Here is a 17696-nt window from a genome sequence, read left to right on the forward strand (position 1 = left end):
AAATATGTATTTATGGCTGAAATCCAAAGTACCTCAGACAAACCTTATTGGATGAAAGAGTTCATCATGAAGGAGAAGGGGAGGCTGAATGAAAAGGCCACAGCAGAAGAGGATGAATGATTTTATGGGCTTTGATACTTAATGGTCCAACTGGAAATGACATGAAAGTCCCCGATTTTCAAGGTGACTGGTTTCAGTCGTCTCAAACACACCCTCTATCATCACTGGCCACTCTTGAAAATCTCAGCGAGGCACTCTGAAGCTGTCCCCAGAGACCTGCCGAGCAAGAAGGCAGCAGGCCTCCAAGTTTGGCCCCAACCCAAACTCTTTAGGCAAAGGCTGATCTTGGCAAAGTTTCTGCTCTGTAGTTTGAATTCAAAGAGCTCCTTCATGCTTTCCGACCTGGGATTAGAAACATTTTCATTCAAGATCTTAAAATTATTTGTTTCTTGTTTAGTCCCAGCTCTTGGGAATCTATTTTTTCTAGTAAGTTTCTTCTTTCTCTTTTACCTGGGAGAAATTCTACTTCTTTGCATGTCATGAAACCAAAGGCATGAGAAAAACCCATTCTTACCTGCTGGGAGGACAGACCAGTCTTCTACCCAGTCCTGATCAGAGTCCCATGCTGTGTTTGCTCAGGCAGTGTCCACTTTTGGCTTGGACACAACAAAATCATTAGTGACTTCTGTCATTTTTGCATCTCCAATCTCTAGCAGTTTGTCCATTGCAATTACCATGGTGAGAGTGGGCAGCGATGGCCCAGATACTTGCCATAACAAGATTCCCCAGCCCCCCTCTGACACCTCACATAAGCCAAGCAGCAGCGAAGAGTTCCCACTTTACTCGCAACTGACCCCTTCTCCTTCAGGTAAAGCCAAGGCACAGCAGAGCCACCAAGACCCACAGTAACAGACCCTGCTTTGACCCACCATCATCTGGTCTCTCTCAAAAGAGCATTGCTGTGGCACTCAGCTTTGTTTTCATGTACCAGACAGACTCCAGGGTTAAGTGGGAAACAGTCTTGGACTGCAATCTCTGTGTGAAGGCTCATCAACATGAGGGTGCCCCATGCCTCCTCCTTATCTAGGGGCTTTCAGTTTTATAGACCTCAAAATCCTCAGGTGCCCCAGTATCCTTAGGCAAGGCAGTAGGATTCCTGGGCTCAAAGAGCTCAGCCAAAAGACAAAAAAAATTCAAAGCAGTATGATGGAAATCACTGGAAGGGCCCTCCGGACTCCTCCAGCACTTGAGAGTGCTAATTGCCAGCAGTCCAATTACATTCATGTCTCTGATGGATTTAATTGCTGAGTTGCTGAAGGGAGAAGTGACCTATTATGGATCATTGTTTACAGCAAATTAGTTTAGAAATTCCCATCTTTCTGTCTGTCATGCTCAGAGGGCAAACTCCCTCAGCTCTGCCACACAGTCAGCCAAGGACTTCACTAGCTCCAGCAGATACAAGCTCATTCACGAGGAAAAGCTGAGCAAAGACATGTCTAGGGCAGAAACATAAGCCTAGCTGTTCAGTAAAGGAAAGCTCTGAAATGAAAGGGGTCAGGGAGTAAAGCAATATCTCAGAGAAGAAAAAAATGCCCAACAAAAGAAGCTACAGAGGTTCTGCAGGGGATGGGGCGGGGCTGACCCAGATGCACCTACAGCATAGCTTAGGCCAGGCCTGAAGGCTCAGACCTGAGCTTACATAGAGCTGGTGGAGCAATAGATAGAGGATGGGTGGGTGAAGGTCCCAGGTGAGGCTGCTGAGGGCAATTAATGCTTATAGGCCCCAGACAACTTCACGTTTGCTTCCTGAGGAGTCTCTAAAGGCACGTTAGAGGAGAAAGTTCCAGGACCTCTGGGCAGTTTGAAATCTAAGAGTAAATATGGGGGAGAATAGGGAGGGAATATTTTCCTTTGCAGGACATACATGGGGCTGGGCTGAAAGGATATTTAGGAGAATTTTGCTTTCTTTCTAAATGGGGTAAAAATGTATTTGTGGTGGCTCTGAACCTCCCCACCAAGACAAAGGGAGCGGTCTATCAGGCAGACTGAAGGGAGGGCCAGTGGCAGCCCTCTCTCCCCTTTGTCAGGCTGGTGAGGTCTCTCAGAGGTGCTGTAGCTCAGTGCAGTACTTGTATGGGAGCTCTTATGGTCTTCTAGAGACAGCGCTAGGTAGTCATGGCCCTCTTGGAAGACTGGGCTCCCCCCTCCACGGGTACAGCAAGGTCGCGTACTGCTCTCTGGGCTTGGCTGCTATTGTACATGGATAAATACAACACTAGGACCACATTATCTGGACTGTTACCTAGAGATAAAAAGAATTAAAGCAGGGGAACACAAGAAGCTTAAAAACAGGCCTGCCCTTGACTTGCACAATATATTTCAACAGACCCATAAAAAGATCAGGGAATTCACTCAAGCATGAATAGTTACAAGCATAAAAGAATGGCGGTATTATATTTATTATTAAAGCCCTTTTAAAGCCCCCTTATTGCAGAAGGATTCTGAGCCTCTGGGGAAAGTCAGGGACAGGATATTTAGCAAAAATGTTATTAAAAATAGAAATTGTTTCCTATGACTTAACCTTATTGCCTAGGGGGAAATCACTTAGGTGATGTTATTGGAGAGCATGCAGTTATGAGACCATGATTGTTATGGAAGACTATGCACAAGCTTTCTGGAATAGCAGGAACATTTCTGCTTCCAGGGAAGCAAATTTACCTGTGCACCCCACCAACTGCCTGCAGCCTCCCCCAGACTGAGGAAAGTTTCTTCCTCAAGACTACATGCCTTCAACCAACCTACAGTCCCTTCTGCAGCTCTTAGCTGCCAGGAGGTGCTCCTGAGGATGGGAGTGCTCCATGTGGCTTGGTGCAATGAGCAGAGGGCACGTGGGGCTGTTGGCAGGGTATGGTGAATGCAATTCATTGCATTGTCACCTGGCAATTTATCAGTCTATCATCACTGTGAGTCAAGCCTGCAGCTCCAAGATGTGCCCCATTCACCTCCTTGGTCTGGAGGGACTTGAGACCAGTGGCACAAATGCATGGCATGTAGTATGGTGCCATGGTTTATTTGCTGCTCTAGTTCCAGCCCAACGTTAATAACAGAAGGCTTTTTTTCCTATGTTTTCTTCAGAACCTGCAGAAGGTTCAGTTATGACAAACTGGTATTTTCTGACAGAAAACCTCCTCTGCCCCACAGCCATGGCCAAAGGCTGCTTGTCAAAGCAGCATCAAGGGTGATACCCTCCCCCCCACAAAGGTGGCCTGAAGCTCTTTGAGAAATATCCCTTCAGAGGCCATGGAAATGCCAGGGGGATTGGTGAGTTGATCAGATTGTCTCCTGTATTCCTCCTGGGATACGTATCAAGGAAGATGGGCAGATATCAAACATTCATCACAGGCATTTGTCCCTTCAACAGCTGACATTGGTGCAGCAAAACAGTTTTTGATCACTTGAGCTTAACGTCACTGCAGTAATTGTCTGGAATGTAATTTTGTCTTTAAAAAAAAAAAAGGGAGGGGAAGAAGGATAAAAAATGAAACTCAAAGGTCTCTATGCTTCAGAAAAGCTGGCTCTGAAGTTTTGCCGTAAACATCAGATCTCAGCAAATTTTGTAAACTCACTCCCCCCTCCACCTGTATTTGGACATTTTCCTCCTACTTAATGACATCCCATCAATTATATAACTTCAGAGATACTAGAGATCAGTATTAGGGAGTTCAGCTTCATTATTAGTACAGTTATTGTCCTTTGGAGACTGAGCTAATGGCCATTTGTCTTCTTCAATTCAATTAACAACAATCCTCTCTGGACACCACATAGGCTGTACTCAGTGACATGCCGCTACATCCCCTCCTCCATCAGGACATGACCCCCATCTCTGCAGACAAGATCTGGCTCCTCTCTTGCCAGCTGCATGCTATAGATTTTAGCAGCACATCAGGAAATGGCACGCTAAATTATAAAAGAACTAAACTGGGCAGGGCTTGAGCCAAGAAAAATCCATTTATCGACGTCCATTCCCCCTCTGAAGTGCTCGAGTAGGTTGACAAGACAGAAACATGCCCTTCCCAACCAGCAAAGACTCTTCCCAAGGAGGAATCTTCCAGCAAAGGATGGAGGGTAGAAACTGAAGGTTGGGGCCAGGCTGAGGGAATGGTTTCAACATCTTTTTAAGAAGGTGGAGCTTACAGCTGCTTCGGTATGTCAGTGTGACTCTTCTGTTCAATTATGGAATGCTCTTGTTGCTAAGTTCAAGGAGCCTCAGGCAGGAGCTGTTAAACCCAGGCATGTTCCTCCATGACGTTGCTGCCTTCTAGCACATGAATAATCCCCTCACTTCTGCAGAGCAATGGCTTGTCTTTGCAACCTCATCCTTTTCCACTTCCAACTCCAGAAGGGCTTCCACCATTACCTGGATGTTTGCAGGAGTGGTGCTGGGTTGGTTTTAGAGTGTTTTGGGCTCCCTTGGAGGCAGGGCTGAGACTCTCCTGCTCCACGTGGTCACTGGGACATCGACCTCAGAGGCTTTCACAGCTGGCAACCAAAGCCTTACAAGCAGAGGGAGGTGTGGGGGAGCCTGGCACACCGCGTGCAGCTCTTCAGCAATTTTCAGGCAATCTCTGCAGTGGCATGTGGTGTGCAGAGGTCAGAGGCCAGCCTGCTGTCATAAATAAGACACCTTCTGCTCCTGGCATGTTGTGATTTCAAAGTAAAGCATTAATTGCTGGCAAATTGCTCTGGTAGCAATTCAACCTGACAAATGTTTTATTAGAACAAAGCTTACACTGGGAAGGTGTGGGATCAGCTTACAATTTATGGGTGCAGACAGCACTAGACTCGCTGAGAGTCTCCTCACCAACCCGCTTCTGCAAACTTTTCACAAGAAGAGCTACCATGCAGGCAGAAAATGTGAGCTGTGAGTTAGAGATGTGTCCTTGTGGGTGGGGTCTTTCCTTTGAAGTTTGTACCATGCCACCGGTCTGCTTGACCACACAGCCAGTCTGGCCGACCACTCCCCAGCGCTGATACAAGCACCCCACAGTTGGCCTCCCCAAGGTTTTCTCCCTAGAAGATCCACCAAAAAACAGTGTTTAGTTTGGTAACATGTCCTTCTGCTTTAACAAAAGCAAAATCCATTCACCCTGCCCCTGGAACAAGCACAGCCCTTCGCTGCTGCTGCTGCTGTAAGTAACAGTGATGGGATCACTGAGACGTAACAAGATTTATCACTTTCTCCTGAAGAACGATTGCCTGCTTGGTGTCCTCAGTAAATAATGTTCTGCCTGCATCATCTGGGGACATCATTAACCCAGGAGACAGTGACACCACTTAACCTTTCACGGGCTCACTCAAGCTCCCCTAAGCTGCCCAAGATGTACTGCTACTCAACGAGTCCTTTTCAGGGACAAGGTGAGGATGTGATGCCAAAATTCACGCATGGGAAGAAGGAACACAGCACCGACATTTGACACCATGCAGGAGGCAGTGCAGTACCGAGGAGCACCTATGAGCAGCTCCATACTCCACCTACACTTGCAGCGCAGCCTTTACCAGAAACCTACAGTAAGTCTGGGCTACCTGGGCCACTTTGGCTCCAGCAAAGTTATCAAAATAGCAAATCACAGACTCCAGTTGCTGGCTACATCAGGCCATTTCCCAACTCTCATCCACAGCCATGACCCCCTCACTGGGTTGCAGACACGCAGCATTCTTCCCACCAAGTGCCTGTGATGTCCTCCCTTCCCCATCCACAAGCACCTCACTGACTTCTTTCAGGCAGGACCCAGGCAGCCTGATTCCCGAGTGTGCCAAGTGCTCAAGACTGACTCGCCTGGTACTGCCGCCTCACTATGCTTAATAGCTCCTGACTGCTCCTTCACTATGCCTATGACCAAAACACTGGATTTATGAATGCATTTTTAATTAGCAAACTCAATCTCCAGGGGAAGGTGTCTTGCATCTTAATGACCTTTGCTTTGAACCTTTGCCAGAGGGAGCTTTATACCGTAAACGTGTATCTGCAACTAAATTTCCTGGTGACCCTGGACTCATAAGCTGAGCAGCCAAGGCAGGGGATGTAAGTGCAGGTGAGGAATTTTCTAGGTGGACATAGTTCCATGTACAGTCAAAGCTGGTGGGAAGTTATAAGACACTCATTTGAGTATGAACAAGTCACAGAAAGCTTACAAAGCCTCTGCACAGTTAAAGAAGTGCTGTAGGAAAGGTTTGCTGGAACACAGCAATGGGGTTCAGATGGTCCCAGGAGCTGGGGAGGTCTGGGCAGAGCTACACACCCAAAGCGTGCTGGGGACAGGCAGGGAACTGGAGCCAGCCTCACTGCACACACCAGTCCCCTTGTTCACAGGGACAAGGGAAGGGCTACAGCTATTGTTCCTTAGAGCCTTGTCCAGGCCAGTTCACAATCCAATTACTCACTGCATCTCTCCAGGAGGCGCCTTTTTGCAATCCACATCTTTCCAGATCAGCTTGTAGTATTAGGGGCCAGCAAAAAGTCCCATTTTTCCCTAGGAGTCAGCGACATTTTAATCAACTCTTCTGGATAGAGTTACACATTTAAATGTTATGCTGTTTCCTTCAGATTTCCCCAGGCATTTCATGGTTTCAGCATGGTTTCAACGTTTTCTGTATTCCTCCAGTTCCAGATCTCATTTCAAACCAGCCGTTAAAATTGAGCTGTTCCAAGCTGATCAATGCTGCAGGAGGCCATGGTCTTTAGCTCCACGTCAGAATCCATTTCCCACCTCTGGGAGGAGCACAGGCTGAACCCATTTCATCTTCTCCCCAGCTTTGGGAAGGGTGGGGGAACTGTCAACAGCTTTGTGGTTTATTACCCACACAGCTCTATAGATCCATACCTTCGAAATACGTTCAGCAGTGCTGTGTGCTTGGTGCCAGCTGCTGCTCCTCAGTTTTCTGGCTGCTCTGTCACACAAGCTGTTAGTGATGCTATTTGTCTCCATCTTCCTCTGAAAGGCACATCCCAATGGCACACGATTCCCAATAGTACCTGTTTCCCCACCCTCACCCACATGCAGCCTTATCCTTGCTAGAACCAAGTAACACAATGTCTAGAGGAGGAGGACCTAGCATGAAAATCATTCCAGAGCGGAGTAGCAGATGCTAAATATTCATTCCTCTATTGGTCCACAGCACCGCGCCACATGTGCAGGAGGTATTTATGCTCCATTGAGTCTCCTGATGAGCATCCCATCCTCAGCTCCTTTGGGTCACCATGCAGAGGCAGAAGCACCCCAGAATTAAGCAGCGCTGATGCAAACATCAGCAGTAACCACTGTATCAGAAATTCATATGCAAGGCTTTTTCCCATAGCAGGACATGTATTTATCCTTTCTGACTTCACCAACCCACATCCTCATCTTTCTGGGCAGCAGCAAGATGTGAGTTCACCTTGCTACAGGCCCTTGGTCGCCCCTTTCCCATGCTCCAGGTGTCTGGCATCCCCCAGCCAGATTGCCTGCTGCTCAGTAATTCCTCCTTTAGCCTGCTGAGAGGATTGCTTCACTGCCTTAAGCTGTACTCTAAGGGACTTGCGAAGCAGGTTAAGCAATGTTGCATGACTCAGTCCTCCCCCTTAGCTCTCCCCTCTCAGTGGAGAGGCGTGAGCCTGCCCGCGACATCCAGCAAGGTCTCTCACATGGTCCTGCAGCGCTTCAGCTCTGCTGCAGCAAAGGGTACCACAGAGTTGCTGCCCTCCATGTGATGTTACCTTACCGGCACCTACAGTTTGCCACAACTGGGGTTTGCTGAAGCCCAAAATCAGGATTGTCATGCTGCTGCTCCTCCAGGAACCACCTGAGTTGCAAGAAAGTGTTTCCTGAGTTGAGTTCAAGATGTGCACAGATAAGAGTGGCAAGAGGTGCAGCCCCAGCGGGGTGTCCCACAGCCTGGCTGTGCACCTCTCCCTGTTGCCTCACTTGCACAGTTCCTAGCAGAGCTCTCTCACCTGCACCCACTCTTTTTGCTTTGAGCCAGTCAACCTCCCCTCCCACCTGAGGTTTTGGCCACAGCCATCATGAAGATGTCTCAGAGGTTCAGTGAAGACCTTGCAAGGAAGCTTGGATCACATTTCCAAAGCTGCTGTGATTTGCTTTGTAAGAAAATTCCCTCCCACACACTATTATAAACATTTTGATGGGTCAGGCACTGCCCCACCTACCCTGAGGGTTGCCCAGTTCTTACTAGGTAGACAGAGCAGACCAGCTTTCTGGGGAAAGACAGTCTCATGGAAGAGGGAGGGTTTCGGATGCTTTTTCCCTCCCTTCTACCTTCAGGCAAGATAGAGCAACTGTTTCACACAGCTCTATTTCCTGGGCTGCTTTCACAATCCCTTATCAACCATGGAGACCTGCTACTGCTACGTGTCACTCCTCCACCTTACCCTTTGTAGTCATCAGCCTAATTAATCAGCAGCACTCCTGAAAGTGGTACAAGATGTAGCATCACTGCACAGTACAGCCAAAGGCCATAGCCCCAACGGGACTGGGAACCTCTGCAGGGCAAGGCCAGGGTCCAGAAACACTTTGCATCTCCCTGTAAAACCCCAATGGCACATGCTGCAAATGTAGCATTTCAAAGCCTCTCAGAGGGAGCTATTTATTATGCCTCTTCCCCCTTAACACAGTCTCTGCTTTCCTGCATCCCCAAGTGCCAATATCCAGTGGTTTTTCTAATCCAATTTGTCATCGGGTTGTTTCATCCAAGTCAGCAGATGCCCCTCTTCTCAGGTTACTGATGGATCGATTTACATCGAGGCCTCAGAGATGCCGCTTGCCAGGTCTCAGTTTCAATTCCCCCCCATCTCAGCGAGATGTGGGAAAGGGGAAGGCAAAGCCCAGAGGAATAGCAAGTGACAGTGGCAGCCAACCACCCTGCAAGGGGCTGCTGGTCCAGCTGAAGAGCTGCAAGGACAGCACCATGAGCTGTACACATTCCTTGGATCAGCCTGCATTCATTCACTCTGATCCCAGCACTGCAGAGCGAGACAATGGCTGTAAAGACCAGATTCTGGGCCAGGGGCCCGAAAGCAGAGGCAGGCTGGTGATGCTCGCTTAGAGGGACATGTGGACCTCACAAGTGGCACCGAGTCGGTCTTGCATATGCAACTCCTTCCCAGCTACTTCTAGTACACAGGGGCAAGGGCTGCAAAGGGTTGCAACAGCACAAAGCTGTCGGGAGAGCTGTATTGTCCACAGCACATCTATTTCCCATTCCTGTCCATGCTGTTTAACTATTTTTCCTTCAAACAAGCACTTTCTGCTCCTGCCTAGTCTGTGCTGGAAGCCAGAGAAGCACAGGCCTCCCACTGCACCTAGGAGCTTGGAGCTTGCAATAATCTTTTGTACACATACGCCCCCACTGTGGAGTCCAGCACACAACTCCACCTCTTCTTGAAAAATAACTGGCAACCATACACATATAGCAGACAGTATGATGTGCCCTGAGCAGTGACATCCAGCTTTGTTCCTGAAGGCAGCTGCCCTTCTTTAGCCACCTGCACACTTCAGTCTTTGTGTGATGCTGCTTGGGTTTGGTACCGCAACATCTGGCCTCCAGCTCTGCCCATCTGAAGTAGCTTGTGCTTCTGCTGGATCCCTGCTGTAACAATCATGCTCCCCATTTTGAGCTGGGTGGCAGGAGCTATGACCCTCCACCCCACCGCTTCCCGAGAAAGTCCCAATCCAGCCTTTGCAGCAATCCCAGCTTCAGTTGTGGCCCCATGCCACATTCAATGGGAAATGGAGGTTAAGGTCTTTTTACGTCTCACTCTCAGGAGTGAGGCTCATGGTGAAGCATTTTGGTGAGACTGAGGCTGAGTTTTGCTACATCGTCTTCCATTCTGGAAGGGGAAAGGTGCTCAGTGAGACCCAGGGGAATCGGCAAACTCTCCATCTGTCACTACATGGGAAACCTGACAGGGTGGTACTGGGATTTAACCATCTGGACAAATAACAAGGACATTTAGCACTTTCTCCCCTTCCCCTTTGAGAGAAGGGCTTAGCAATGTGGTAGGCATTTCTGGGAAAGAAAATACATGGGGGTCACAACCTGGCAGTTCTCAGACTAAGGGTCCTTAATGGATTTTTCCCCACCCCATTCATCCTCCTGTATGTGCATTTGGTCCAAGCTCTATTTTCCTGCTGAATTCTCAGTTAGATACAAAACCTCTTAAGGCATGAGGCAAAGCTCCCAGAAGTGGTTTTATGGCAACCAAGACACAAAGCCCTCCTCCTCAAATGCACTTTCCTGACAAATACTCCTTCCCTAGCTATCCAAGTGCATTTTCAAACCAAATCTCAGCTGTGAGAGGTGACTTAGGGAGAAGACTGGCCTCATACCCCATTTTGCTGCTCTGCTTGGAGGAGACCTTCAGGGAAGCCAAATGGAAACTTCTATTTGTTTTCCCTCTCCCATGACGAAAAGCTGCTTACTGTTGGGGAGAAGGCTAAGTGGAGGGACAGGATAACACATGGGTGGGATAGATTTCATTTTCTTTATCAAGACAGGGGGCAAAAGTACCAGGATTAGTAGGGTCTCCCAGCTTAGCCTCCTTGTTTAAGGGACAAAGCACTCACCTCCAAATGAGAACAGCAACAGGAAAGTAGCAGTAAGGGGATGAAAGTTAAAGCAGTGTCATTGGAAAGACTGGGACAGACTTCATCAGACCCATGCTAGAACAGCCACCTATCAGCAAAATCCAGTGAGATAAAGAGCTTTAGTTATGCATTGTCATGGTGTATTAAATAAAGGTGCCTGCCCTCGAGCCCTCATTCCTCAAGTCCTTCACCCTGCTCCCCCTGGGAAGGGTAGGTATGCATCATTAGAATGGCACACCAGCATCAGACCCAATGGGTCATGCTACCCAGAGTTGGTGAGCTCAGCATAGTATAAGCAAACTCTGTTGAGATGCATCAGAGTGACAGTTAAGGTCTTTGCCCTTTCCATTAGCTTTATTTTAATTTCAAGCTGCACTGTTCATTACTTCCATTATATCCAGTCTCAGCTAGCTGGCACGATGCTTTATATCGCTGCTGACTTTGGGCAAGAGACTGATGCTCTAGTCTCTGGGGTCCCGGCTGCACGTGTGGCATGGCAACAAACTGGCCAGCAGCAACACCTGGGCACTGGTTTTTCGACGTGCAAATGCCATGGGTCTGCTAGGACACTGCTCCACTCCTCCACTGCACCAAACCATACTCATCTCTATAGCAGGAGGTGGCTGTGGGCCTGGGCAAACTCAGGGATAATCCACACTTCCCATTCCCTTGCCACAGAAATTATTTAATTTACTTAAGGATGGAGCCAATGTGATGTGGGTAGTCAGGATTCAAGTCAGTTTGCTAGCAGAGAAGTTTCCAAGCATCAGATCAGCTGCCGGAAGCTTATACAACCGTGATATTAGCCTGCAAGTAGCCCAAAGCCAGAGCCTTCAGATGCTGAAAAGCAGCCGCTAGCTACAGGAGTGAGCTAGAGAAGCTGGAGTGTAACCGACTGGCCTGGAATCCTTGGGCTCAGAGCTCTTTCAGTGGCATATGTGCAGAGTCTCCCAAAGTTTCTGGAAAACTTCAGAGGAGCTACTTGGATTGTAAACAATATGATCCTTAGCCCTTACCATAATGTTGGGGTTCTCTCCCCAGTGCTCCCCATCAAAGGGATGCTGGGAGAGAGCTGGAAACATATTTTTCAGCTGGTTCTTTCCATGCATTTAAGCACCTGCTCCCATCTCTCCCCAGCCTTCATCCCAGGAAGACAGCCTGGGCAGGCAGTCCCTGGGCTGCTTAGTATTGCAAAGAAATCACTCAGTGGATACGAGCCAAACTGGAAGCCTCCTCTCACTAGCTACAGCACACAATCTCGTGCTGCACTTATCTGAAGGGTCATTTTCCAAGTGGTTCAGTGCTGGAGGTGGAAAACCCTTTCTAAAAAGGGAATTTGGAAGCCCTACATCAAGCTAAGAAGCTGCTAGAGATGACAAATATACAGCACTGCACAAATAAGGAGGAAGCTGGTAACAAAGTTTGACATCTGCTTCAAGACAGGTTCGTCTAAGAAAGATTTTTCTGCTATCCTTCGACATAAAAGAAGAAATCTTGACATAATCTTTCCTTAGCAAAAAAATGCTAGTCTGCAGCTCCTGCTGTTTCTAGTCCATATATTTACAAAGATCCTTGAACAGAGACAGAGCAATTTGCTGGGATGAACGTTCACGAAACCAAAGCAGCAGGTTTGCTCACAAAATGTGCATTAACATGCCCCCCACATCAAACAAAGGCCACTGCCTTGGACTTCCATCTGTGTGGAGTCCCAAAGGAACCTAAGAAATGCAAGAGGATTGCTAGCCTACAGAGTCTGGACAAAGCAGCAGCCAGGGGAGCAGGGAGCAAGAAGAGGCCTCTTCAGCATGACCAGGATCTTCGATTGGTAGAAGCATGGCTCAGCCATTGGAGTATCCGCACAACCCAAGTGTGGAGAGCTTATCTGCATCTCAAGCCTTGCCAGGAAAATCCTGATCTCACTGCCTTCTGCAGCAAACTATTAGTGCTGGGAGAGTTTAGCTACCCAGCACACATTTCCCTTTCATCCTGGGATGGTACAGCTGGGCACAGCTGGGAAGGGAACCTGGGCTGCAAGACCTGCAGGGGTGTGGAACAGCAGTGCAGAACCCCGTGGAGCATTTCCCCCTGACACTCAGAAGAGACCAAAGTTTAAGTCCTAAAGCCGCAGAATGGGAAAAGAAAGAATCCTCATTGCAGAGGGGGGCTCTGCTCCAGGTCAGCTCTACTGGGGAAATCTTGCTTTTCTATCAGAACAGAAACAGAAAAGAACCTTTGATAAACCTACCCAAACCCAGCCTGGAGTCCCACCAAAGAGGAAAGACCACAGAATGCTTAAAATGTAAAATGGGAATCAAAATAAAAACCAAGATGCTTAGTCCCAGGTTTCTGCATTGTGCCAATACAGCTGCAGGGGCAAGCAGACTTTGAGGCTTAGGCTAGGGCTGCCCAGCAGACTCTGGGTTCATGCTGCAGGTTTACCCATGGTGTTTTGGAGCAAGAGCACTGGCCCCATGTTTGGGCCTCCTGGGGGTGTGTGCTGTTGCCCCAGGCAAGCCTAGAGCCGTACCAACTGCCCCGTAGTGCAGGAGGCTGGGCAGGTAGGAGACCCATTGAAGCTCCTCAGAGAGGAGGCCGAGAGCTGTTTTGAACAGAACAGAGCTAAAGCAGGAAAAGTTTAGATCAATGTATGTGTCTGCCAAGAACGGGCTTAAAAAACAACCTGTTTAAGTAAAACTTGCAGTGACTTTTGGGGGGAGATCAGTTATACTGAAGTAGTTGACAATTAAAGAGCATTCTCAAGCAACTATTTTTCATCCAAATTACTTTTCAGACCCTCAATTCAGGCATGTAAGATACACGCTCATCAATAAGGTTATGTATTACCTTGTAAACTACTTATACAGATTCCTTCCCCATCCCAACAATACTGCAGTTTAAGTACAAATCTCCCAGCCAGGGAAGTGGAAAGCACTAAAACAGGTTCTGAAATCACAGAGATAACAAGGAAAATTCTAGCAGTCAGTGTTAAAAGGTTTTCTGTTGCCGTAAACTATGTATTTTTGTTTTGGTTTAATATTAATGTATTTATATATTGTTAGTGCCATTTGTTGAAGCTGTTTCCTTGCTTGCAAAAGCCTGGGTTTAGCAAATATTGGCTGGTTAACTATGTTGTTACTTAGCAACCCTAATTGGATTTCAAATTGGAGATTTTGTTTTGGAAATATTACCTGTATCACTTAGCACTGTGAAATAAGTTCCTACCTTCATCATGCAGATAAACCCAATCAGCATTCCTCAGTTCACAGGGGTTTAATCTTGTTTACATGCTTCTAAGACAAGAACTGACACCTTCCCTCCTCTTCCAGCCAAGACCTGCAATCTTTCACCAGTAGCTGGAAATCCAAGACCAGCAGAAGGTCCTGCTGCAGTGACCAGCTTGAGTGGCCTCCACGGCAGCCCCATGGCCCTGTACCCAGTCAGGGTGCCAGTCCTACAAGCTCAGCATGTCCCAGCTTAGTTGCTGGGCACATCAGACGTAGCTCCAGACTAAACAAATGGAGCTTAAATGTAGCTGCTGGGCCACTGGCAGAGGGTGTGTGGTAGAGATCCCAGCTGAGGATGGTCAGAGCAATGAAGGTACATCCAGGGCCCTGGCACCATGGCTGCTTTGCTGGCCCCCTGCCTGGCTGCTACAGTCCACCAGCCACTCCACACCCATAAGATGGCCAAGACAGGCAAGGAGACCTTCTGATGCAGCCCACAAAAGGGAATTTGCTCCAGGACCCTGGGGCCTCTGACAAGGACTTCTCTTAATACCAGCTCTGTAGGCTCTGTGAGTTGGGTGCACCAGAATCACCCATCCCTCCAGATGAAGACGTCCTTGAGCTGAGCTCAGAGGAAGAAGGCCCACTACACAGAGGTTGGATGTGAGGAAGAAAGCTTGGCAAGTGCCTCCTCTGAGAGCCAGCAAGGAATCGTAGTTGTGTTAGTTGGAGGCATGGACAGACTGGCCAGGATGTGGCCTAGGCATGTGCACATTCACAGAATCACAGAGTCACAGAATGGCAGGGGTTGGAAGTGACCTCTGGAGACCACCTGTCCAACCCCGCTGCTTCAGCAGGCACACCTAGAGCAGGGGGCACAGGAACGCGTCCAGATGGGTTTTGACTGTCTCCTGGGAAGGAGACTCCACAGCCTCCCTGGGCAGCCTCTTCCACATTCCTGCTGTGCTGCTGCCTCCATCAGTACTTTAGATGAGGCTGGGGAGGAAGGAAAGAGAGTGGTCAATTAAATGCCATGCTATATCCCATCAGCCCAAACCATCTGCTGCTGGAGGCACTGGCCTATTGGATGAAGCTTGCAGCAGTCTTGAAGATGCGGTTGGCCTTCTTTTCCACAGTCTTCCTCTCCCCTTTCACCCTGTTCATCTGAAGCAGTGGGGGTGTGAGGGCCCTCTCAGCCTGGCACTTCAGTGGGCTGATTTATGGGGTGAGTAAGAGGCAGACTGAGCAGCAGATAAATCCCCCATTTCCCCTGGAGTCAAGATAGACAACGGCACGACCAAGGCATGCCCAGAGGGCTGCCCATCTACCTGCAGGTCAAAGCCTCCAAGTAGATGGGGAACTGCCACACAAGGCTAGCGAGCAAGCTGCAGCATGAACTTCAGCAAAGTTTTCCACACCTGTGCAGCTTTATTTCTAGTGCAAGAGGGAGGTGGCTGATGTTAGGCCATTTAACGATACCAAATGGGCAAGCCAAGCATTAAGCCAATTAGCCTACAAATCATTGCACAGCAGCACAACCCTCTGACTTCAGCCATGGGCCAGCGACTGCAGGGACTGGCAGGGAATGAGCATTGATCGGTACCTGGAGCCCTATGACAGACCCACCGTCCCCTGTTGCTGCCCGCTTGAGAGTGGGGGAGCATTGCTGGTCCTCCCGCCTGCCTGCACCTCAGCCCCAGCTACAGCACTGCAATCCACAGAAGAGCCATGAAAGGTTGGCAAAGACCATGGGAGGCACAAAAGAGAGTTGGCTCCTAAAGGAACCAGGCATTTTGGGTTGTGCTGCATAGAGGTTGACTACCTGCCATTGCAGTAAGGGTTCATTCTGGATGGATGGTTTCTTATGAGGCCCTTTATCTCCACAGAGATGTGACAGGTGAGGGAGCTAAACAATTAAAGAGAGATGCTGATGTCCTTGTGCAGCACAGAGAGAGGAGAGGCAATTACAGGGAAGTGTCAGCCTGCAAACTAGGCTTTTTATGCTCTAAAGATGTTAATCTCCATTTTGAGGAGGGATGAAGCAGTATTTTCCCTATGGAAAAGACCCTGAGGGCCTGGGGATATGGAAGTATGGGGGTATGCATGGTCTTCAGCCCCATGCAATGGGATGACACCAGTCCCCATCATGGCAGAGTGATGCCATGGTCTGAGCACTGGTAAAGCTGCCCCTGTTCAACTGGTTGTGCAAATACAGCCTGTTTAGGTATGTGTACCTCCTTCCTTCCTCCCTCAAGACTTATAAAAGGATGCTGGACCAAGACACAAACTTCAGTAACCTGGCCAGTCTCAATTGTAAGCTGATGGGTTTGACCCTAAGCCCAACTGGATTTTCCCAGTAGGAAAAAGCTGGGATGAGTTTTTTTGAGCAAACTGTTTACCAGCTAAACAAATGCCACCTGAGCCATGCTGAATCCAGTTTCTTTTTGCAATGTCTTGGAGGTTTTCAGTCCGGATGCTAGCCCAAGTTTAGGTTGGCAGATTAAGCCTAGGAAATGAGATGCAGGCTTTCTAGACCATGTCCCAAAAGAGGAAAGCATGTCACGTCATGGTAACTCTACACAACCTTGAGACTGACCCAGGAGGTGTCAGGACCTTCCTAGTCTTGCTTGGGCTACTCCTTCAGAGCAAAAAGATCTTCTCCAGGAGCTTTGGTGAACAACTTGAAAGGAGCGGAAGAACAAATAAATGGAGAAAGAAAATAATCTCCATTGAGCCCTCTCATTTTGAGCCAGGCCAGGAAAACGCCATGGATAGCTTCTTGGTGTTGGAAGCAAGTCTGGTGGCGACTGCACTGTAATAAGGCCTGTTTCCTTCAGGTGGAACTAGACGATGAATTTAGAGGGGAAACGGGCAGGAAAAAGCAGTGTTACTCTGTTGAAAATTTAAATGAAAGTAGATTTATTTTGTCTTTGTTCCAATTCTCAGGAGATGGTGTTGACTTATGTGTTGGAAAACCAAACCCTGCAACCAGCAACCATGAATTGTGTATTAAACCTGCCACCTACCCCTAAAGCCCTGAAGCAAACAAAAATCTGACGGAAGCTGCTGATTTTTTCTTGGCTCAAATCCCTATCTGTTTGTCAGGCTCCAGATGCATTTTACAGTGGTTGAGGGTTTTTTGTTGTTGTTGGATGATTTTAGCAAACCAAATGTTGAAGAAGAACAGATCTGAAAGTGAAAACATTTCTCAGATAAAACTCAGGTTTCTACTGAAAATTGTCAGGGAGTTTTCAACCAGGATTAAGCTACAATTATATAGGATCTATTTTAACTGAGAATTAAAGTGTGTGCTGAATAGAAATGTTGTTGTGTTCTGTTTGAACACCCACAACCCAAAGAACATCCTTTATCTTGAAACGCACATTAGTTTTACCTTATATTATTACTTCAAAACCACTGCTCTGTTACAGCTGAAGCTTTTGCGCTGTATGATATCTGCCAGTCGATCTTCCTTCGCTAAGCCCTTCAGCGTACCTAGACAGCTACTATTTTAAGATCTTAAAATGATATGAAAAATAAAACGTTAAGAGAACGAGGGAGGCTCTCTGCATAAACGCTGCCTTTACAGCCCTATCAGCATTCAGCTCAGCTTCCAAAAGACCCTGATCAGCAACAATGTTCTGTATATTCCCACAATTAAACAACATTTGAACTTGTGTTAATAGCAATAGAACAATTATCTGAAACAGCCATCCACTGAGTAAGCAAGCTGTATCATCAAGAGTCAATCTTGGTGCAAATAAAGACTTACCCTTACAAAGCAAAGGGAGTGAAGTCTTCAATATATGGGATAAAGATTCTTTACTTTACT

Source organism: Phalacrocorax aristotelis, chromosome 7 (genome assembly GCF_949628215.1).
Source record: "Phalacrocorax aristotelis chromosome 7, bGulAri2.1, whole genome shotgun sequence".
In the NCBI taxonomy this organism is placed as follows: Eukaryota; Metazoa; Chordata; class Aves; order Suliformes; family Phalacrocoracidae; genus Phalacrocorax; species Phalacrocorax aristotelis.